Consider the following 17,762-nt stretch of genomic DNA (forward strand, 5'->3'; position numbering starts at 1 on the left):
AAATTATTCATTATTATTTATTATTCTGGATAGTCCAAAACTCACTTCCTGGAAAGCAACCATTGGCCCGATAGATCAAATACACATTTTTGCATCTAGTCATGGCTCTTGTTTGGATGGAGCTACTGGTATAGAGCCATGCACCTGAACATAATTATAAAGCATGAGCGAACAACATATTTGTAGCTTTTAGGGGTTCCGGTGGTTGGTGCACTGGAGTCTTAAATACTATTATGCTGTTCTTTAATGTTTCACTATTTCTCTCATGCATTTTTCCAAATTTAAATCCAGTCTGCTCTAATGTTTGTTTTTCTTTGAATGTAGACAATTTAGTCTAGAATGTTAAGTGACAATACGTAGTAGAGCTCTACATTTCATCATTTCTAGAATTTGGTCATATAATTAAAGTAATCAGTGTGTGTTTACAATATTAATGCTGGTAATGGCAACTGTTTAAGAGGGAATGTTTCATTTACAAAGTTTTACTCCAAAATGAAAAAAAAATGAGAAGGGAATGAACTAGATGTATTTAACTGAAAAGCCAATGTAGTCAAGATAAAATATTACAAAAAAAAATGTTGAACCATGGTATTTCTTGATTCAACTTTCAGGTTATTTTTTACATATTTTAAAATTCACAAGTAGAGTTAATAGACATTAAAGGCTCTATATATGTATGCATTTTTTTGTGGTCTATTACCAAGCTAGACATGCAAGTTTACATTTTTTTTTAATCAAGCCTTACTTGATTTTTAACATAAGGCCAATTAACACAATTAAATGCGTATATTACCTTTAAATCTAAAATTATTTTCTTTGGAGGATCGAAGCTCATGTAGATTTCGGTACATAGTTGAGAGTGGAATTGGGTTTCTTTTTCCAGGTATGCTCACCGACATAATGCTTTAGGTCTAAGTGACATGAGGATAGCTAAGGTGACCCCTAAAAGTTATGTTTGCTGTTGTAACATAACTTGGGTGCTGGTATTGAACTATGCAGAGCAATCTATACAGAGAATATTATAGTTTTTTGGCATAATATAAAACAGGTATCCTCAGCTTGTACAGTGAGCACAATATGATATGACTTTTCTGTAATTTCGGCTCTCAGCTATTTAATTGGGGCAGATGTGACTCCGGAAACAAAATTAAAAGCTTTTCCCTGGCACTGGACATTAAACGACTGTTGATGTCACTTAATATCTGTCGATGAGTAAAATAAAACTGGAAATAGATTGTGAGTATTTCTGTATGTTTGCATAGCTTTACAAAGAACAACTGTAAGTTATTTTATTATTAACCCCGTAATGACCGCCCTATTGGGATTCTACATCAGTCATTAAGGGTACCAAAAGTGCCGGTGTCTGGCTGTGACAATGCAGCCCAGACCTGGCACTAACACCCAGGATCAGAAAATCTCCGGTCAAGCATGACTGCGGTGTGTAATTGTGTCCTCTGTGGATCGGACCCCCCTGGTGTGCTTATCAGGGGATCCGATCCCTCCTGCCGCAGCCCTTAGGTCCGGCGACTGCCCAAAGGCTGCCGACTTCTCTTTGTGTTGGCAGGACCCGGCTGTATGTATCTGAGCATGCGCAGCTCTCAATTACTTACACTGTACACTGTATTATATGTGTATTGCAGTGTAAAGGCTTTAACAAGCGATCCGATTAACGATTGTTTAAGCCAAGAAGTAGAAAATGTAAAAACAAAAAGTAAAAATCATTTTATAATAATTAACCCCTAGGGGACACAGCCTATTTTGGCCTTAAGGACGCGGTCCCATTTTTCAAATCTGACCTGTGTCACTATAAGTGGTTATAGCTTTGGAACGCTATGAGATATCCAGGGGATTTTGAGATTGTTTTCTCGTGACACATTGTACTTCAAATTAGTTTAAAAATTTGGATGAAATCTTTTGCGTTTAGTTATGAAAAAAAACAAAATTTGGCAAAAATTTTGAAAAATTCTTTATTTTCAACGTTCTAAATTCTCTACTTTTGATGCAGACAGTCATAGCACCCAAATAAATTCATAACTTACATTTCCCAAATGTCTGCTTTATGTTGGCATGGTTTTTTAATATTCCACATATTTTACTAGAATGTTATGAGGCTCAGAATTTAGTTACATTTTTCACATTTTTTGTAAAATCGCCAAAACCCGTACTTAGATGGACCTGATCAACTTCTAATTGACACTGAGAGGCCTAAATAATAGCAAGACTCGTAAATTACCCCATTGTGGAAACTACACCCCTCAACGTATGAAAAACTACTTTTAAGAAGTTTGTTAACCCTTTACGTGTTTTATAGGGGTTAAAACAAAATGGAGGTGCAGTCTGCAAATTGTAATATTTTTTCACAATACACTCATTTTGGGTGGAAAATTAAACATTTAAAATGGATTAAATTAAAAAAGGCTCCACAAAGTTTGATACCCAATTTCTCCCGAGTACACGGATACTCTATATGTGGTGGTAACTTCTGTATGGGCGCACGGCCGGGCATAGAAGGGAAGGAGGCGCCATCCAAATCAGATTTGCTATGTCACATTGTACAGGCTATAATTTTTTTCTTTTTTTTAATGAGGACCTATAGGGGCTTATTTCTTTTGCCACATGAGATACACTTTTCTGGTATTTAATTTTGGGGCATCTACAGCTAATTGGTGAGATTTTATTAACTCTTTGTTGGTGGAGGAAATGAAAATCATCAATTTTTAGGAAAATTTTTATGTGTTTTTTATTTGGCCGTTAACCATACCATAAAAATAGTATATTATTTTTATTCTATGGGTCGCCACGATTATGAAAATACTTCATTTATATATATTTTTTATTTTTTACCATTTTTACTGAATAAAAAGTAATTTGGCAAAATTGTTGTTAATTTTAGCATCACCGTCTTTCATATGTATAACTTTTTTATTTTTCACCTCACAAATCTGTTTAAGGGCTTATTTTTTGCAAGAATGATAGCTCTTTTTAGTGGTCTTATTTTAGATTGCGTAACTTTTTAAAATCACTTTTTTTAGAGCATTTTTAAAGGGCATTAATAAAAAATCATCTTTTTCAGAGAGAGTTTTTTTAGGTTGTTTTTTACGGGGTTCACTTTGCGGATCTAATAACAATTCTGTTTTATTATACAGATTGTTACGGACGCAGGGATACCAAATATGTGGGGGTTTTGTGTATTTTATTCAATTGTACTGAATAAAAACTAATTTGGAGAAAATCTTATTCATTTTAGCATCACCATCTTTTCATATGCATAACTTTTTTATTTTTTGGCTGACAAATCTGGTTAGGGGCTTATTTTTTGCGAGAACAGTTGTTCTTTTTAGTGGGCTTATTTTAGAGTGCATAAAATTTTTAAAATCACTTTTTAGAGCATTTTTTATAGGGTATTAATTAAAAATTATCTTTTTTCGGAACGTTTTTTGCGTTTTTTTCCTCCGGCGTTTACCGTGCGGGTCCAGTAACAATTCTGTTTTATTATGCAGATTGTTACGGACGCGGCAATACCAAATATGCAGGTTTTTTTTGTGTTTTTATGTTTTTTATACTTTATTAAGTTTTTTATGGGAAAGTGACATTTTAGGGGCTTATATTTTATGTATTTATTTTTTATTTATTATAATGTGTAGTGTTAACTGTTTTTGCATTTTTTTTTACTTATACATACTTGAACTTAAACCAGTGATGCTCTGATCACTGGTTTAAGTTCAATACACTGCTCTACAATACCATTTTATTGTAGAGCAGTGTAAACTGTCTGAGCAAGCTTGCGCATGCTCAGACAGTTTGCAGTCAGACCCGGAAGGGGTCTGGCTGCCATGGAGACCGGGCAGCTCCGGGGCACATGCCAGTCCTCGGAGCTGCCCGGAAGAGGATCGGATCCCCCGGTAAGCGGCACGGGGGATCCGATCCACAGCAGGAACACCCTTACACGCCGCGGTCATGCTTGACCGCGGCGTGTAAGGGGTTAACACCCGCGATCGGAGCCGGCTCCGATCGCGGGTGTTACAGCGCGGTGTCAGCTGTGATAGACAGCTGACAGCCGCTGCTTCTGGTACCGGCTCCGTTCGTGAGCCGGTCCCAGAAGCTAGACGTTATACTACGTCCCGGTGCGCTAAGCATCTAGCCCCGGGGACGTAGTATAACGTCGTGGTGCGCCTAGGGGTTAAATAAAATTTAAGTCCCCCAATCAGCCCAATTACCTATAAAATAACAAATGAACTATATAAAACACAAAAAAGTACATATTTCATATCACCGTGTCCGTATCAATCTGTACAATAAACCTCAAACAATATTGAACCCGCTCGGTGAACAACTTAAAAAAAACTAAAAAAATTTCCCGTAATATACAATTTTTAATCAAATACCCTCATAAAAAAATGTTCTAAAAAGTGATCAAAAAAAGTTATGTGCTCTTATATAATAGAACTGAAAAGAACAACTCTTTTTGCAAAAAATAAGCCCTCAACTAGACCTGTCAACAGAAAAATACAAAAGTTATGCCCCTAACAATGCAATTTTCTCCAATATTGGTTTTGCTCAGAAAAATTGAAAAAAGAAAAACTATATAAATGAGGTATCACCACAATCATAGTGAACCGGAGAATAAAGATAAAATATTATTTTTATGTTATTGCGAGTGGGGGGAGGGCGGAAATAGTGCTAAAAATCCAAAATAAATAATGGATAATTTTGTTTGTATCCCCCTTGAAATAGTTAATAAAATCTCATGAATAAGCTATAGACGCCCAAAATTAATTATCTCTACATTTTATCTCATCCCGAAAATAATAAGCCTCATATGTTCACATTACCCCCAAAAAATGTAATTGTATAGCCTGTACATTGTGACAATACAAATCGGCACTGAATAGCCCTGCTTTGATCTTATGCCCGACCGTGCCCCCAACAGCAGGTTACCACCACATATGGGGTATTGATTCACTCGGGAGAAATTGGGCATCAAACTTTGAAGAGCATTTCATCATTTTAGTCGTCATGAAAGTGTCATTTTTGCCTAAATGAATGTATTTTCCAAAAAAGTCAAAAGTTTCTAAATTGCACATCCATTTTGTTTTAACCCATGTGAAACACTTAAAGGGTAATAAGTTGTTTTACATACCTTAATTGGTGTAGTTTCTATAGTGCGTTAATTCATGGGGTTTTACTATTATTTAGGCCTTTCGAAATCACTTGAAAGCTGAGTTCTACCGCAAAATGTGACTTTTGGTTATTTTCATAAAAATTTGAAAAATCACACCTAAAGTTCTTCACCTCATAACATTCTAGAAAAAGGACGGATAAAATATAATTCTAACATAAAGCAGACATTCCGGAAATGTTAGTTATCTCGCTCTTGGTTTTTTTTAACTACCTGTCTGGAATGCCGAACATTTCAAACTTCAAAAATTAAGATTTTTTCCAAAATGTTGCCAAATTTTCATTTTTTTCCAGAATGAAACACAAAACTTATCACTTAAATTTTACGATTATAATGAAGTACAATCTCAAAATCACCTAGATATGTTGGAGCATTCCGAAGTTTTAACCAATTATCGGGACGCAGGGCAGAATCAAAAACTCAAGTCTGATCATTGAACTGAAAACAAGCGTTGGTGATAAGGGGTTAAAAGAAAAGATCAGTGTATTTGCTGGTAACGATAGGATTTATGTTGATTCTGCAATTCCATATTTGTTCATCTTTGTTGTGACATTCATTAGTTAACTGCTGAGAATATTGCAGTGTCATGTGAAATGGTCTCCATCAGATTCTTCTTGGGTGTTCTTCGGTCAGCATGGTGCCTAAAATACAAAATTCCCATCACATGCAGGGAAAGTGAAAGAGGCCAGAGTGTAAACTTTGTATAGATCTCAGCAGAGTTCTCACTGTGGACAGGTTAGAGTAACAGCAATTTCTAGCTAAAGATGTAAAGTAATGACACTTAAGTGAAATTGGTCTTTCAAGCAGTTGCTGGTCTGGATCCAATAATGTATCATTTGCCACGTCTGGAAAAGATCATTGGGATAAAATAAGTGAACTCTTACCCTGCTGTGCACATGTTTCTTATGTGTGTATGTTTTGCTATGTATTCTCTATGTTTTAGTCTTGCAGGTTCAGTCCTGATGCTTTCCTAAACTTTCACTACTCAGATTTCCTAATCTATTCATTTCTTATAATTATTATTGCATGTTTCTTTGCCTCCACCTCAGTTTAAGGAAATAGTAGAATCTTTTACTGTTTACCCAGAGGCAAAATTAACAGGTGCATCAAAAATTCCTGTAAGCGATGTTCATCCAATGTACTGAAGGCCTGGCTACTTTCCAATGGCTGTAAACAAAACATCTTTGTCAAGTAATTGAAAACGGACCAGGATTACAATTGGAAACGGTTTTATGTGTAATGTCCTAATGACTGTAAGGTTCTGTACTTGCATTGTAAGGTAGGAGCATCAGTACAGTGAGGTGCTAGCCTGTTTCCCAGCTACAACAGTAATAGAGGACCTCTTTCTTTATTGATGGGAAAGCTGCCCACGGCAACTGGCACCTGTGTGAATTATCTGAGAATTGTGGAGTCCTATTACTAAAGAGATAACACATCTTAACAAGGCCATGCAGGGTAACTTGCTAAAATACATTTATCATTACAGCTTTTAAAGTATTGCACAATCTTCTGTAGTGGACATAAAAACCTAATTGTGCCAGGTTTGAAGTGTTTGATTTTTGTTAAGAAATTTTTGCAGCATTGGCTAGACGAGTACTTCTTTCTATGGCAGCCTATTTCAAAACATGGGAAAGTTTTTTCTTCTGAGAAGCCAATCTAGCAAAGTAAAAATCACTGGATTTGCCTATCAGCCAAGAGTAAGTTAGAAGTTTCCATCATAATGTACAATTAAAGATATTGTGGAAAATTTGTCAAGTGTTGTAAGGTAAGACTGTGCAGAGTTGGATTGGACTTTCTTATACTGCACAAGATTCATTTACAATTTTGCTTTAGTAAATTTATGTACTGAGGGTTTTTACTTGGCTGAATTCATAAAAATGTATAGAAGTTTTACTATTACAACAAATTGTTCTCCCACTGATACCTCAATAAACATTTGTTGTGTATATGGCTCTTATCCATGTTGCATTTATGTCACACATATAATCCTGCTGAGATGAGCCTTAAACGACCTGTTCGATGATTATTACCTGTTAGCTGCATGTAAAACAAGTCTACAATGGAAATGTGTATGTGTCGTAATCTGGTCACATGGTAGAGAAGAGATTAATTCACTTCTCTTGATAGAACCACTTAACACACTATAGTGTAGATTGTTTGTTTGCACTCAGTCGTTATCAAATGCTTCAGCCATTGCTGATGACTGAAAGGTCAGGAGCTCACTAATATAGCCAGTGCCATATGATAGGGAGGGCTCCCGAGACATGCCCACGGGAGCCTTCACCTCTATTCTTTTAATGGTGGATTATAGTGTGTTTGATTTGGGAGATCGAATGAGATTAAATCCGGGCATTTTCTGCAGGCTGATCCGGATCCCCTTCCTCACATACTGCTTTATATCGCAGAGTTAGGGAACAGTAGAAACAGAGCCCACAAGAAAGCGACACAAATGTGTGGGTTTTTTTTTTTATCATTTTCACTGCACTTGGATTTTTTACAACTTTTCAGTACATTGCATTGAATATTAAATGGCGCCACTAAAAAGTAAAATTTGTGCCGCAGATAACAATCCTTTACACATCTTTGTAAACAAAAAAAAAACAAAAAGTTATTGCTTTTGGAATGAGGGGAGTAAAAAACAAATGCAAAAACGAAAAAGCTGAGTCCTATAAGGTTTAAGATTGCTTATAATCATCTTGACATATAGATACAGATCAAGTGTAATATGTAGGAAAGGGAGGCCATCTTTTATCATGTTCTATAACTTTTTAATAAAACAAAATCTTTGTACAATACCTCTTTTTGCACTAACTGTGGATTGCTGTTTTATTCCAATCACACCAGTTATCTCATGTGTCTTTTACCTGCAAGTATAAATGATGATATTATCATGTGAATATAAAATATTGTATAAAAATACATTTTCTAACATTTTGCTTTACAACTGTATCATTTTCCAACTAATCCTAAATTCATTGGTTGTGTGATGGCATCAAGACACAGAGTTAATCACTTTGTGTACAAATAAAATCTACAGTTCTTTTTGCAAAAAATAATTATTGAGAAAGCATTTTTCAGATACCTATGGCAGTGGTTGCTGTCTCAAGAATGAAATTAGTACCATAGTTAAAATCCAGCTGTCTGATCCTTAAAGGGTTCAGGGCCTATCTTGCTGATCGGTGGGTGGTCTCATTGATGGGAAAACCCCTTTAAGCATCTCTACTTTCCCTAAGGTCTCATGCACACAACCATGTATGCAATACAGGCCACAAACAGGGAAAAAAGATCCCCACAGCCCATTTCGGCCAATCGGGTAATGAGCCAATATCATAGCAAATTGGGGCAGCAATATAACCTGCTCTGTAATTTGTTGCGTGGCTACTCGCCTCGCTCAGGATTCAGTGAGACAGAGTGCATGGGCCGTGCCTCACCGCACCATGACCATGCACAACGGTCTTCAATGGGGGCCATGAAAAAGCTGCAGTTTTTGTGGCTCACAGCCCCTCAAAACATGGGAGGAAAGCTGCTCTAATGTCCTTTTAACTTTACCAACTTTACCAGAAAATAGATACCGTATATCTCCCCAGAAAATAGATACCGTATATACATTCTGAGGGATTCGACGCTTTTCATGTAATCTGTTTGGTAGTCCTTGTTTTTCACATATTCAGTTGAGGGATGATCAGGAAGGTCCCATATGCATTAACATGTTGTTTCACTGCAGCAAAACCACTATTAACACTATTAATTTAAAATTGGGATGGAGCAGACCTTAATCTGGTAAGAAAACATTAGATTTATGTCTGCTAAACCTGATTCTGATGGAGGATTTTGATAATGACTACAACTATCTACTCTAAATCTATCGGGGAGATTTATCAAATCCTGCGCCAGCGTATGATTGCACTCACACCCCTACCCCCCCTTTGTCGTTTCAGATGCACTCTTCATTTATCTGGCGGGCAACGCAACCACCAGGGGAAAACTATGCCAAGTCTGACCTGGCATAGATTTGCATAGAATTTTTTTCACAAGAATAGAGGCCCGTCCCATCCCCCAGCCACTGTCCCCCTCTATGCACCCTCCAAGTCCTCATGGTGTGGAGGTGGCGTATTCGCTATTTTAATTGCAAATTTTTGCGATTTATACGATTTATTTGTGACTATTTCTACACCAGAAAACTGCTGTTGAAGCAGTGATGAATCTCCCCCTATAGTATCTTTTTTCCCTCTACTAGTTGTCATCACAGTAGGATATTTTTTCTTTAGACCTACTATGGAGGGATCCTTGTTGCATATGTTTCTGTTGGAAATGTTCAGTCTATATTTAGTTTCTAGGATAGTCTTTGGTTTACATACTAACCATGATAATAAAATGGTATGACATACCTTGAAAATAATAGCATGGTAATACTTGGCCAGAATGATGGATCTCTGCTGCACTTGAAGGGATAATTGTGCACAACTAGTTTGAAAGCTGGTAAATATTTAAGGGTCAAAGGGTTAAATGTCAAAGCCACGGCACTTGGGCTCAACTCCATAAAGAATTGAGAATGACTTGTAATTAAATCCAGGGGATATTTCACCAAAGGGAAATAAATTTGACAGCTTACAACCAATACAGGATTACCACCTCTCAGAGGTTAGGGATCATTCTAGTAATTGTAGGTGGTTTACAGTTGTTAACATAGCAGCATGTGCTCTAGTGATTGCTTAACCATTTGCATGAAAATTGTGACCGATATCACAATTACCAAATTAAACACACATAATTCTTGAAAAGCTTCTTTTATCGACAGGTTATTATTCTAATTTGAAGAATATCCATAACTTGTGTTGATACTAGACACGATCTATGGTACCTCTGTCTAGTAGTTACTTGTCTCTGTACCAGTTTTACAAATATAACAATAGTAAAAACATCATCTGGCACCCTTACTGGGCTAGAAGCCTCATCATGCTGTCTTTTATAAACACATTTTATTTTTTTTATTGTACTTAGGGATTGACTCTCTTCCATCAATCAGTAATCATTAATATACAGGGGAACTTGATGCTTTTCTATTTAGGAATTGTCAAATACTGCAAACACTGCATGTGCTTCATTACATGAAGATGTGTAGAGCTGCCTAATATATTACTAAACAGGATTCTTTGGACTTTAGAGAGATAAGCCCAGTGATAAGTAATCTTTATTTTCTAGCTTTCAGTGTTGCTGAAATCTGCAGTACACTTTCTGCTGTGGGTGGAAACTTTGCTTCTGTTACTCACTTCTACCTCAGTCCTCCTGTATAGAGCTTCTAATCTGACACCACAGCTTCTGTCTTGCTGTGAGTGCGATAAAATTCACTGAATGTTCAGAGTAAGAAGCATATAAGAAGAGAGAAATCTAATGATATATATTACCAGGTTTCTTGCATTCACATGCAATATTGATTTAAACAAAAAGTTAATGACCATTTAAACTTTTGAAAGACTTTTAATCACATTCACTATTGCTAAGGTTAATGTGAGGAAATGAATACTGCTTTGGAATAGAAGTAACAATATTTGGATTTGGTTAAAATTGTGTATTTTCAAAGAATACTTAATACATCTAAATTGTTCAAACACCAGAGAAGATGTCACTTCCTGGCTAGACGGGATGTGCTACAGGATGGATGATTTCCCTCTTCCATTGTCTCCTTTAAATTCTTCACAGTATGCACAACACATTAAATGGTATGGAGGTTACTGAGCATTTTAGTAATTTTATCGTATATCATGTCCCACATTATTGTCACTGCTCAGGAATGCTTAACAAAAGGGAGGTGTAGTAGCAATTTAGTGACTTGGAACATTAAGTTGAATTCCAGCATTAAGCCAGAAATTACTTACTCTTCTCCTACACTTTACACGTTAACTCCGCTTTTTATGAAAATATTGTCATTTCATTGCCATTGAAGTGTGCTGTGAGAAAATTCAATTAGATAATTCCTTTATTTATATAGCGCACACAGATTACACAGCACTGCACAGAGCTTGCCAATTCAGTCCTTTCCCCAATGGGGCTCACAATCAACCTACTGGTATGTTTTATATAAGAGGAAACCGGAGGAACCAGAGGGAACCCACGCAAACACAGAGAGAACATATAAACTCTTTGCAGATTTTGACCTGGATGGGACTTGAACCCAGGACCCCAGCGTTGCAAGGTTGTAGTGCTAACCACTGTTAGTGCTAACCACTGCCCATAATTAGATGTGTAAACCTTAATGGAACATCTATGTGTGTTTGACCTCTACTGTATAATATTGAATAATTAAATATTTTAGGCTTTTTATAACTTTCTACTGACCAGGGGCATCACAACAGAGGTAGCAGCCATAGCAGTTTCTTCTGGGCCCTCAGTGTCAGGATGCCTGCCATACTAAAGAATGGAGGAGTTGCACTGTTTTATACATATTATGCTACACAGTATACAATATTAGGGTACATTCATACCGCCGTATCCCCGCCCGTCCAAAGCCTGGCGGGGGCATACAGCTGTGCGTTGGAGAGGAGGAGGTGATCCCTCCCCCCTCCATAGAGAACAGCAGCGCACGACCGCACACATGCGGAAAGATAGAGCATGCTTTATCTTTTCCTCGTGTACGGTGCGGAACGGTGACACACCTGTGGCACCGCACCACTGTCGGGCCACCATTGCCATCTAAGGAGTTGTATAGGAGCTTATACATCCTCACAGATGGCCGTTTGAATGTACATACATATATATATATACATACACTCACCGGCCACTTTATTAGGTACACCATGCTAGTAACAGGTTGGACCCCCTTTTGCCTTCTGAACTGCCTCTATTCTTCGTGGCATAGATTCAACAAGGTGCTGGAAGCATTCGTCAGAGATTTTGGTCCATATTGACATGATGGCATCACACAGTTGCCGTAGATTTGTCGGCTGCACATCCATGATGCGAATCTCCCGTTCCACCACATCCCAAAGATGCTCTATTGGATTGAGATCTGGTGACTGTGGAGGCCATTTGAGTACAGTGAACTCATTGTCATGTTCAAGAAACCAGTCTGAGATGATTCCATCTTTATGACATGGCGCATTATCCTGCTGAAAGTAGCCATCAGATGTTGGGTACATTGTGGTCATAAAGGGGTGGACATGGTCAGCAAAAATACACAGGCTGTGGCGTTGCAACGATGCTCAATTGGTACCAAGGGGCCCAAAGAGTGCCAAGAAAATATTCCCCACACCATGACACCACCACCACCAGCCTGAACCGTTGATACAAGGCAGGATGGATCCATGCTTTGATGTTGTTGACACCAAATTCTGACCCTACCATCCGAATGTCGCAGCAGAAATCGAGACTCATCAGACCAGGCAATGTTTTTCCAATCTTCTACTGTCCAATTTCGATGAGCTTGTGCAAATTGTAGTCTCAGTTTCCTGTTCTTAGCTGAAAGGAGTGGCAACCGGTGTGGTCTTCTGCTGCTGTAGCCCATCTGCCTCAAAGTTCGACGTACTGTGCGTTCAGAGATGCTCTTCTGCCTACCTTGGTTGTAACGGGTGGCGATTTGAGTCACTGTTGCCTTTCTATCAGCTCGAACCAGTCTGCCCATTCTCCTCTGACCTCTGGCATCAACAAGGCATTTCCGCCCACAGAACTGCCACTCACTGGATGTTTTTTCTTTTTCGACCATTCTCTGTAAACCCTAGAGATGGTTGTGCGTGAAAATCCCAGTAGATCAGCAGTTTCTGAAATACTCAGACCAGCCCTTCAGGCACCAACAACCATGCCACGTTCAAAGGCACTCAAATCACCTTTCTTCCCCATACTGATGCTCGGTTTGAACTGCAGGAGATTGTCTTGACTATGTCTACATGCCTAAATGCACTGAGTTGCCACCATGTGATTGGCTGATTAGAAATTAAGTGTTAACGAGCAGTTGGACAGGTGTACCTAATAAAGTGGCCGGTGAGTGTATATATATATATATATATATATATATATATATATATATATATATATATATATATATATATATATATATATATATATATATAATATATATATATATATATATTATAATATATATATATATATATTATAATATAATATAATAACAGGCACATCTTCCACATCACACAGCTTACGTGGCAGATCAAAGGAGAATTGGGAGTGGAGGGGACAGCAGAATGGCATTACTAAGAAGCTCTCATCTCTGCTTCCTGACATCTACTTCCCCCATGTGGCCAGCAGCTACTGGTCCCAGGGATAAGAAGTCTGCCTGACAGTGAGTACATAACATGTGTGTGTGTATATGCTGTGCATGTGCTGTTTGTGTATACACTGTGTGTATAAACGTATATATGAGTGTATGAATGTGGTATAGGGCATCACCAATTTCACATCTGATGGATATTTCACAAATTTTTGTGCTCATAGATTGTCTTGGATATCAAAAGAAAAGATATTATAATGCTCAATACACAGATTTGTCTAAAGCTATACTTAAAAGTGTAATCCACACATAAGAATGATGGTGAAATAAGTTACTAATATGATAAAAAAAAATATGTATTTGATATTTCAAACCTAATTAAGGGCTAATTCAGACAGCCGTCTATGGGGATGTATATGCAGCTGCACATACGTCCTCATAGACAGCAATGGCGGCGGTATGGTGCCACACGTGTGGCACCGTTCTGCAACGCATACCGGGAAAACATAGAACATGCTGTTTCTTATGTATGTGTGTATATGTATATATAATATTATTTTTAAGAGGAAGGCGGGCCCTATGCAGAAATTTGCTGCGGGCCTAGCCTCTCCTTTTAACACCCCTGCTACTGACAAAATAAAATGACAAGTGTATGTGATTACTAATCACAGATGTGAAATATTTGACTTTGATCAAAAAGTAACAAAATTATAATTTTTCTTTTTTTTTCTTTTACAAAATAGAGCTAATGCTAAGTTCACATATATATCAGAGGCTACTAGCAAAGGACAGAAATTGAAGCTCAGGAAGCGATTAATTCCCCTAATGGAGATTACATTTGCAAGACATCCTTTTAGGCTTAAAGGAAATCCACTGTCCTATTCATACCTTATAAAGAATCCTCTTTGCACACTGATACAGGCCTTGTAATCCATTTTTTATTCCTTAAAATAGTGTTTTATAAATGTAAATGAGCTGTAAGTGCTCAGGGGGTGGCGGGCGTCACCAGATCACCACTGGGCTCTGGCTGCAAAGAAAATTGAAGCCCCTCCCCAGAGCGCTTGCAGCTCATTAGCATATGTTTAAAACCTAAAGAAAAGGAGACCATAAAAAAGATTACTAGACCAAATCCTAATTCATGGTGCAAAGTGGATTTATTCAGTGGGGCTGCTTTATAAGGTTTGAATCAGACAGTAGTTTTCCTTTAAAGGCCATGCATGCTCAACTTTGGATTCTGGTTAAGGAATATCTCAACCCTGAAAATCTTATTTGCATATTACAAACGCTGAAGTAAACTCCATTATATTGCATGGGAGATTTTGCTGGTATCTATAATTCTTTACATTTGTAGCTTCTGCAAAGTATTTTTCAGCTCCAAAACTTGTCCAAGAAAGAGTAATAACTATTCACTCTGTATTTATAGGAAGATAGGAAGATTTCTGTATAGTAAAATATTCAATGCTGCAAATACCATAGTATATAAAAACTTTACTTTGTGTGACATGTAGTTATATATTTTTCACCACCTTTTTGTTATAGTCTTCTCTTTCTTCATCTGGTCTATTATTACAATGATCCTCTACAGCAGTGGTAGCAAACCTATGGCACAGGTGCCAAAGGTGGCACTTAGAGCCCTCTCTATGGGCACCCGCACCTACACCCCAGGGCAAAGTTCGCCACACAGGACTCAAGGCCTCTTGCACTCCCAGGCAGCCCAGAAACCTGTTAGGAAGCTACAATGATAATCTGAACTTCTCCGTCTTTTTACTGTATTGGTGTCCTCAGGTGCCTATACGATTTAAACCTGTAACAGAGCAAGGAGTAATAAGTAACTGCCTAAATTGTCGCATTGGCACTATTCAAAAAATATGTGGGTTTTGGTTGTAGTTTGGGCACTCAGTGGCTAAAAGTTTTTTCATCACTGCTCTACAGCATCATTAGCTTTATTTCTACCCAAATTATTTACTTGGCAATTTCTAAATTACTTTAGCAAGTGGATTTCATATTCCTAAAAAACTAATATATTTCCATTCCTAGTGGAACGTAACCAGTTCCTGTATAACTCATTGATTGCAATTACTACTATTATTATTATTATTTTAGTAGGGTTATATAAGTGATCCATTTTTCTGGCCCCCTGGGTCCTCCATTTTTCTCCTTACCCCTAGGCCTCTAATGTCTTCTGTCTGTATGGGTCACCTTTTTCCGAGAAGTTTAAGCTGATGTGGAGATCCTGTCCAGACCTGTGGGAAAGAACTGCTATTAATACTGTACATTTCCCACTGATTCTGAAAGGAACTCCCAACAGGAAGGTTTGCGCAGACTGTAAGACATAGTTTCTTGCAGTTAACTTTTTGGTTTCCATGCCATTATTTCTCTGTAGAACAATAACTTATCTGTCGCACATTTTGGTGTCACAGCTATGTTCCCATACATGCTTTTGCCGCTGAGCTTTTTTTCACACAAACCTCTGTGCTTTTGTCCTTTTATAGAAATAATTCTATACTTATGTACCGAACATATTTACTGAGTGAAAATCGGGGCAATGAGAAATAGATGAAAACACAATGTTAGGACACAAACTCAGTTGGTTTGTCCTAATACTTGTAATTTATAACTTCATATCAGCCTAGATGAACTTAAACATAAGTGACTGTGAAATTGCAGCAATTTGCAATAAATTTAATAAATCTGGGACGCTGCACTTAAGTTAATTAAAATTTTATCTACAGCGTACACGTAGAAACTGTACTGACCTACTACGTAATCTGTATTATTTTTGTAATGGTAGTAATTATTTACATAGAATCATTACCATTGGTTGATAACATGTAAGGCAGACCTGTTTACCGATCTGCCTTCTTCATTTCAAACAGGTAGTGTTGAAACGGCTGCTTTAACAGGTTCAGGGTCCCGGTGCACACGGGCTGAGCCCTCTCCATAGCCAGTAGGTCTTTGCTGCATATTGATTACCGGTAACACCCACGATCGGTGCCATCACCGATCGCAGGTGTTTTCTTGCTGATCGCCGCCAGCAAAGCTGCCGGCGGCTTTAAAAAGATGGCGGTGCACCGGCACCGCCATTTTTCTGAGGATCGTCGTTCCCCTTGAGGTCATAGGGGAGTGGCGATCCGTCGCCATGGCAGCCTCGGTTGTTCCGAATACCCGAGGCTACTTCGGTTTAACCCATTCATTACAACGTGCTATCAGCACATTGTAATGAATGAGGAGTAAAATCCCCTTATAGTAGTATGGCAGTATATGGTAGGATCAATCAGACAACCTAGGGTTAAAGTACCCCAGGGAGTCTGAAAAATAGTAAAAATTAAAAAAAAAAAATTATAATAAAAAAAATTCAAATCACCCCCCTTTCCCTAGAACTGATATAAATATAAATATACAGTAAAAATCAAAAACACATTAGGTATCGCCGCATCTGAAAATGCCCGATCTATCAAAATATACTAACGGCTTTTAACTGCGTTTAACCCCATAACGGAAAATCGCCCCTAAAGTCAAAAATGGCACTGTTTTGCCATTTAAAAAAAAAAAATAAATTCTATAAAAAGTGATCAAAAGATCGTAAAGTCCTAAAAATAGTATCATTGAAAACATAATCAAAAGTTGCAAAAACCCACAACTCCGTACACCAAAGTATGAAAAAGTTATTAGCGCCAGAAGACGGACAAAATCGGAAAAAATAATTAATTTTTGTAAATGAATGAAAACTTTATAAAAGCTATACAAATTTGGTATCTGCGTAATCGTAGCAACCCAAAGAATAAATTAGACATGTCATTTGGGGCGTGAAGTGCAAGCTGTAAAATCCAAGCCCACAAGAAAACGGCGCAAATGCGTTTTTTCACCATTTTCACTGCATTTGGAATTTTTTTTCCCGCTTCCCAGTACACGTCAGGGAATATTCAATGCCACCATTATGAAGTGCAATTTGTTACGCAGAAAACAAGCCATCACACAGCTCGTTACGTGTAAAACTAAAATTGGAAAATTGGAAATGAAAAACCAGGAAAGGGCCCGGTCCTGAACCGGTTAAGGTTAGAGCTGTACCTACACTTTTTCCCTCTATTGCTGTCTTTAAGGAATGCATTTAAAAGTTTAAAATCAGAAAAATTGCAGTCTACCGGAACAATGCTATCACCAGCAATAAAATTAGTAATTTCTGAGATTTTTTTGCAATTGGAGTAAAAAAAATTGCTGGGGCTTTTTCCCGCAAGTCAGAAAAGTGGCTTAAACATAGAGGCAGTTTTAAGCCTTCTGTCTTTGTTTTATTGGATTTTATTTTGCCACTTTTTTTTAAAACAAAAACTCTATGATCAATAATCTCCATTTACATTAATGGAA

The 17,762-nt window shown here is 37.6% G+C and overlaps 1 protein-coding gene and 1 long non-coding RNA gene across 3 annotated transcripts in view; one reads left to right on the forward strand and one right to left on the reverse strand.

The window, feature by feature from the left end:
* The window catches only part of GMDS (GDP-mannose 4,6-dehydratase), a 458,968-nt gene that overhangs the window by 277,839 nt on the left and 163,367 nt on the right, over positions 1-17,762 (forward strand). The gene's annotated exons all lie outside the window — the stretch shown is intronic.
* LOC140134059 (uncharacterized) lies at positions 5,576-15,639 on the reverse strand. The gene is made up of 3 exons (XR_011856055.1): positions 15,563-15,639; positions 7,976-8,043; positions 5,576-5,820 (listed from the first exon to the last, which is right to left on the reverse strand). It is a non-coding gene; the product is annotated as an uncharacterized lncRNA (long non-coding RNA).

This window comes from Engystomops pustulosus, chromosome 5, assembly GCF_040894005.1.
Source record: "Engystomops pustulosus chromosome 5, aEngPut4.maternal, whole genome shotgun sequence".
NCBI classification, from domain to species: domain Eukaryota; kingdom Metazoa; phylum Chordata; class Amphibia; order Anura; family Leptodactylidae; genus Engystomops; species Engystomops pustulosus.